This window comes from Coptis chinensis, chromosome 9 (assembly GCF_015680905.1).
Source record: "Coptis chinensis isolate HL-2020 chromosome 9, ASM1568090v1, whole genome shotgun sequence".
Classification (NCBI taxonomy): domain Eukaryota; kingdom Viridiplantae; phylum Streptophyta; class Magnoliopsida; order Ranunculales; family Ranunculaceae; genus Coptis; species Coptis chinensis.
Window position 1 is genome coordinate 1,420,455 of NC_141464.1, and position 6,943 is coordinate 1,427,397.

The following is a 6,943-nucleotide window of genomic DNA, read 5'->3' on the forward strand; positions in this document are numbered from 1 at the left end:
AAGCCCAAACCCGCGACCATGTTCTTTTGGGCTTTAGATAATATCCAGTCATTTACCTTTTGATTATGCTCATGTGTACGGACCACTAGTCAAACCTGTTACTCATTTAGACAAGTTATTGAATGTTAATTAATAGAAGCAAACTGAAAACTTATAATTAGTAAATAGTCGAAGATAGCTAGTTGCCTCTCCGTCCATGAGCAAAGATGATATATGATCATCTTGTAAGTATAAATGCTGCATAATTTGTAGTCTGTTGTCCATGCTGTAGGGTGTAGTAGGAAGTACATTAGTAGAAAAAAGTTAGAGCCGAAATAATTAAACTAGAATAGTTCATACAAGAGATAAGATATTAAACAAATTGCACGTTACATGGATTGAATATCTTATGATAAGGTAGTTAAAATTAATGAAGGGAAAGTAATGGCCAAATCACATATCGAAAACAATCTTAGGCAAAGGAGTTGAATGTTCTTATTAATTGAACATTTAATAGTTGCAACATAATTTAACAGAGTTTGCGCAGATGACTTCTGCAGCTGATCAGAAAAACGCACCCCCAATTTGAAAATGAATAAAGACATCACAGAACACAAGAAACAAGAGCATGGCACCTTCTCAAATACTTCTTAGTAAGTTTCACATTAAATTGAATAGAATATAGGTGTTAGTCGATGCATTTTGCATGTTGTATAGGGAGAAAGTAAAAGTAATCTACACAGTTAAAAGGTTACACAACTCACAGTTTAGGAGAGTTCTTCTTGTACTCCAAATACTCAGAATATACCCACGCTACAAATATTGGGAAAATCCCAATGAAGAATGATACCTGCAATAAATACATATTTCCAAAACCATATCAGTTACAGACTAACATATAATAAGAAAAAATGTGACAATTGACAAAGAAAGGTATTGATAGAGGACTAGACGCATACACACACCCACAAAGATAAAGCATTAAAAATAATTATCATACTTATTATGTGAGAAAAGATATGTTGCAAGATCAAAATGTACACAATCTGAGAGTTATTAATGGTCTCATAATTCTTCTGTTAAGTAAATTGCCGACAGAGAAGGCAAATAGTCATCTTCTGACTATTCTTTTATTATTTACCGCGATCAAGACAGTCATGACTTCATGGGAGTTGGGGCTACTTTGGATGTATTTTAGGTCCATAATTTGGATTTCTTACTTCCCTCAATCTAGAGTACTCTCCTCATCTCTAGTCTGAAAAATGATGCAAAAGTAGACCAATGGGAAGAAAACGTTACTGTAAGTCCTTTTTACTCTATTTTTCTATTTTTCGGTTTGATTAAAGGAGTAGTAGCTACTCTATATATCAATGAGGATGAGATATCGTATAGTACAAAACAGACACACGAAACACAAAAGTAAAACATCAACAAGACAGACCACACAAACAACAAAATACGCCCAAAAGGTACAATACTTCAAGCTATATATCAAAGATATCCAACTGGGGAAAAAAATAGTAAAAACGGATATCTCTCAACCTGTGTTGCATAAGTACGGCGTGGACACAACATATCTACCCTCAAAATGCATTGACAGCTCTCTAATCATCTTCTCATATGACTTGGCCGTTCCTTCAAAATGCACTGACAGAGCTATAATTGTCTTCTCATATGACTTAGCCGTTCCCTCAAAATCCAATGACAAAGCTCTAATCGTTTTCTCATATGACATTGCCCTTCCCTCAAAATGACCTGACAGAGCTCTAATAGTCTTCTCATATGACATTGCCCTTCCCTCAAAATGCAATGAGAGCTCTAATTGTCTTCTCGACACAACATGGCCGAAAATGGCAATGCTTCATAAATAACCAGGGCCCCTCTAAGGAAAGTATTCGTTGGAACCAAGCAAGAAACTATAACTCCTTCACCAATCCAGGGACTTCCAAATAAACCTCAAACAGAGAGCAAAATGACACCAAATATGCCAAGAAAATGGAGATTGAATGAGAGTGACTGGCACACTCCCCATTCGACATACACAAAGGCCTAAAGCTCGCAATCAATTTTCTCCTCCCAAAAAGGATATCTCTAGTACGGATATTATTCTTGGTGGTACAACCAAGTAAGAAACGAGAATCAGGAAAGGACTTACCATGCACAAATCTGTGCTTCTTAGTTCTTATGGATAGAGAAGACTTGCATAACCTTCTCAAATGACGGAAGACTCTCCTCTGAAAATCTAGCCCTTGCCCATTCTTAAACCTATACGTCACTACACCAGAAAAGACATTTACTAACGGTTATATCCGTTATTTATATTTTTACTAACGGTTATATCCGTTAGCTCTGGGGTGTCACTCTCACTTAGGCCAAATTTAGTAACGGATATAACTGTTACTGATAATAATTTTAGTAACGGTTATATCCGTTACTAAAATTCTTTGTAACAGATAGCCAACTGTGGATGGCTCGATTAAATTTCTCATTTCTAACGGATATATCCGTTAGTAATGAATGTGCTATTTACTAACTATTGTTTGTAACTAAAATATCCATTAGTAAACTGTAGCCAGTAAAAAAAAAAAAAAAATCCTAGGTCAAATTTTTTCCACCCTGCAAATTTAATTATTCCACATTTGACTATTCCATCTCACATAAATATCTACACAACAACTCAAGCAACAAATGAATAACAAGAAAAACCAATAACTAATTAAACTTTATTGAAATAAAACCACCAATCCAAATCTCAATTTACATACAAAGAAACAAAGCCTCCAATCCAAATCACAATTTACATTGAAACAAAAACAAAGTCTCACAATGAGTTTTCCTACTTCCTTCCTTGATTCATTTCTACCATATACAGATAGTCATATATTGACAAACCTAACAAGCACATGGTTCTCATTGTCAATTACTTGAACAGAAATGTTTCCTAGCTATAGCACAGAAGCAAGCATAGCAAATGTACTCTCTTGATCATATTTACAAAGTTGAACAGTATCTAACGCCTCCTGATCAAATGAGGGAAACAAAAACCATAAGCTGTGTTATCATTATTAATAACTAATAGCAAAAGAGCTATAAACCTAAGAATAAATATAAGTAGTAGTAGTGTACTTTACAAGTATAATGTTTAACTTTGAGTTACCACATAAGCAGATGGAATCATTCAGTCAAGTGGCCTAAGTTTCCGTAAGAATATTTTTTTCTTCCTTTAGTTGGAGCTTTTGCCAAATGGACCCATTGACTTGATCCTATAATCTTCACTTTGAAATTGAAGAAAAAGCAACAAAAAAACAATACTTGTAAACCGACCAAAAACAGTGCATATCCTTCAAAAATAATATTGCTGCCTTAGTCAAGTATGTTGGGGTTCAAGATTTAAAGGATGGACAGACCTGAATAACATAGAACACGAGGAATAAACTACCTTTTTAAGATAGAGCCTACAACAATGACCAAATACGAGATGATGCCATTATCGACACATCAAGCTTGCTGGCTAAGGGGTACATGTTTAATACATGCATGAGCTGATTATTCTTACTGAAGTGCAAGTGATGCAATTAAAACGAACGTAAGCCCAGTGTATTGTCCACATTGTTGTAATGTTGGTCTAAGACACAAGACAAATAAATAAGATACACTACTGCCACTACTTAAAAAATGGAAAACAATTCAAAATCATTTGTATGTAAATCTGGATTTAAAACCATAGAATGGTTGCAAGCATTTGTTAACAAACTTAAGTACTCAATAACATAAATTATATCCACTTCACAAATAGCATAGTTAAAAGATCGATTTTGGAACCTACCTTAGTTTTGCATTGCATATTACAATTGCAAGGATCAAAAACAGAATTGAGGCAGCATAATGGAACAGGGCTACTCGTTGTGAGCCTAAAAAATAAGGGGAAAAAATGAAACAAAATGACACTTGATTAGTACAAAATTTCAAGGCAAACAAGCAATGAAACTTAGAAGTAGTTACTCGCCTCATATAATCCAATGATAAAAATATAAAAAACATGCTATCTAACCATGATAAAAACATAAAACCATACTTATTATTCGATAGGAAGTCTTGGTGAAGAAGTTTCTTGAGCAATGCATCCTGAAATACCAAAATCAAGACAATCATTAGGGATATGTGAAGAACCATAGGCATAAAAGCTTTTAACTGACAGCTGTACAAGGAAGGAACCAAGGAGTATGACCTGTTTTCTTAAATTCTGCTTTGTGTGTGTGTGTGCTGCCATGGCAAGATTGAATATAATTTAAGAGTCAAGTAATGATCTGTTAAAGTAGTTCACCTGTTCTGGTGACAACATATTATCGGAGATATTGATTTATATTATCGGAGATATTGATAAGTGGATACTTCTCAGTTGCTGAAGACTGCCACTAGATTTAGTGCCATTAAAAAAACCACAAAAATCTATAGTCCATCATAACTCGCCACAATGTGTGTGAGCATCAATCATGGAAACAAACTTCCTCCAACCCAAAATAACCTCCAAAATCAGATATATGTCCGCTTAAATAATACAGCAGCCTCCAGCAAGGTGTCGACTAAATTACTCAAGTTACAAGGTCGGGATTATCCCCTCTGATCTTCTATAACCCGGAAAATGAAGCTGAAGAATGTCTTGATCTTCTCTATTGAAACCTTAGCTCGCAAGAAGATAATATCCACCAGACCACGAACACAGTTACTCTAGTAGAATATCTTCTGAACTATTCAGCAAAGAAAGGAACGCTCCCGAACTGAAATATAGCAATCTTTTTTACTAACACTGACATCTCCAGCAATACAATTTGAACTTAATGGACAAATATACCAATTACAACAGTATAAATAATAATGAAGTAACTCAATTTAATCCGTTGTATGCCTCGTGCTCATTGAAAACTAAAACTAGTAAAGATCAACTTAATAAGTAGCTCAAACCATATCCCTCCAATCATTTAACAACTTTACACTCAAACTAATAAAAAATAAAAACCCTCAGCTCAACTGCCAATTCAACTAAAACAAAAACAACCCTTTCCTCAATTTCGAATCATAAATCAAAGTAACACAATTCAAAGTTAAAGTTCGAATCTTTTTCAAACAAGAACATGTGGAGTTACTTCAAAACCTAGGGTTTTGAGTATAACCACTCTCAATTTACGAAAAAACAATCGAATTAAATCTAGGGTTTTGAAAAAAAATAATACTTATTGCAGTGATTTGGAACATGTGAAAAAGTTGTTGTTTTTTTTTTTTTTTTTCGAATTGAAAACCCTAAAATTAAGTAGAGAGAGAAATTGCGTACCTTCGTAGAGAGACTGCTACTGTGTACCTCTGTTCTTTAGAAAAGACGAGCCATTCCTCTTCTTCGAGTGATAGATCATGATGATAAACATGGTTCAGCCTTATTAAACCATTTGAGGAGAAAAGCTTTTGGCTTTTGTTTTATTTTCTTTTTTTTCTCGGTAAAACATATTAAAAGCTAGGTCAAAAAACATAAATTGGGATATATACTAACGAAAAACTTGATAAGTAACAGATATATTCGTAAGAAAATTGGTAACAGATATATCCGTTAGAAATGAAAAAAGTGGTATGTTAGGAATTGACCACTCTGGTGTAGTGCGTGAACTCCCGCGAAAAGATCTTAAGACCTTGGTGAATACCGCATCCATAAGGATCAGGTGATGACCCATTAACATCTTGTTTCTATCTCTTTCCAATTCATCATTAACCAAAGCAGATATCAAGTCCCGGTTCCTATGGAACTGGTATATTTGGGTACTAATCATCCAAACAAACATTAAATAGATTGTCCAGGACTAAGGCAACTGTTAAATATATTGCCCCGACTAAATCATCAACTAATTGGCCAAGTCAAAATCGACTTGACGAGTAAGGAAAATAATTTGTTTTAGTAATTGAAACAATGAAATAATGAAACAATGAAACAATGAAACAAAACAAGCTTATAATGAGCATATAATTTTTTTATAACAAGCTTATTTGTGATACGTACAATTTAATAATATCTTTCACTCCACACTTCTTTGTACATTGAGGACACTATAAATTACCCACACGAGTTAGTAGTACAAGTACAAAATAAGATATTCAATCCACATACCGCTTCTACACAAGAAACAACAGTACAAACCCGTCAACCTCAAAGCTTTGATGCATTTTTCAAAAGATTGTTAACCAACAACAATCAAAATAGATATTATATAAAATATATATATATATATATATATATATATCAGCCCCGCTCTTAGACGGATGTCCATTTACGGACTTTACTTAAAAACTGAAATTTCAAAATACTAAATATACTCTCACGAAGGGTTTTCTCATGACTCGCTCATTTTCTTTCTGAAGTCCAAACTTACGTTACAATTTCCCTCCCTCCTGGTACTCTCTTTCTCTCTCTCATGGGGTTCCTCTTCTCTCAAATTCAAGGCCTTGACCCCTGACCGCTTTGTTTGTACCATGTATTTGAGTGTTTGGCTTCTTGGAAATAACCGACTTATCCATGTCTAGTAGGCTCTCTAGGCTCCTGTTGGTATCCGTCTGAACAAACTGTGCCATTGCTTGAACTGTGTAAATTTTTATGTGAAAATCTTGGCAAGCTTGTTGTTTCAGTGGGAGTTGATCTATTTATGTAAATTTGATACTAGAAAAAATAATCTTCGCATGTTGTCGGGGTTGACGACAATTGGAATAAGGGAATTAGAGAGAGGAGGACGATCAGAATGAGAGACTCTTCTTTGTGTTTGACGTTGGTTTGCTTTGGTTTTGTAGGAACCAAGTCTGACATTTTTGTATCTTTCTGCACAAGAGACAACACACAGCACTACAGCAGTGACCTTTTCATTTTTTTTTCCACAATCCACTTGGTGCTCTTTCAGGGCACTGCTTAGAACAACATGTATATTTCAAA

General features: G+C 34.5%; 1 long non-coding RNA gene across 1 annotated transcript; it reads right to left on the bottom strand.

Moving 5' to 3' along the window:
• Window positions 1–2,682: 2,682 nt before the first annotated feature.
• On the bottom strand, window positions 2,683–5,460 carry LOC147474359 (uncharacterized). Its single transcript, XR_015208075.1, has 5 exons — window positions 5,309–5,460; window positions 4,304–4,757; window positions 4,055–4,104; window positions 3,806–3,890; window positions 2,683–2,999 (listed from the first exon to the last, which is right to left on the bottom strand). It is a non-coding gene; the product is annotated as an uncharacterized LOC147474359 (long non-coding RNA).
• Window positions 5,461–6,943: the final 1,483 nt, after the last annotated feature.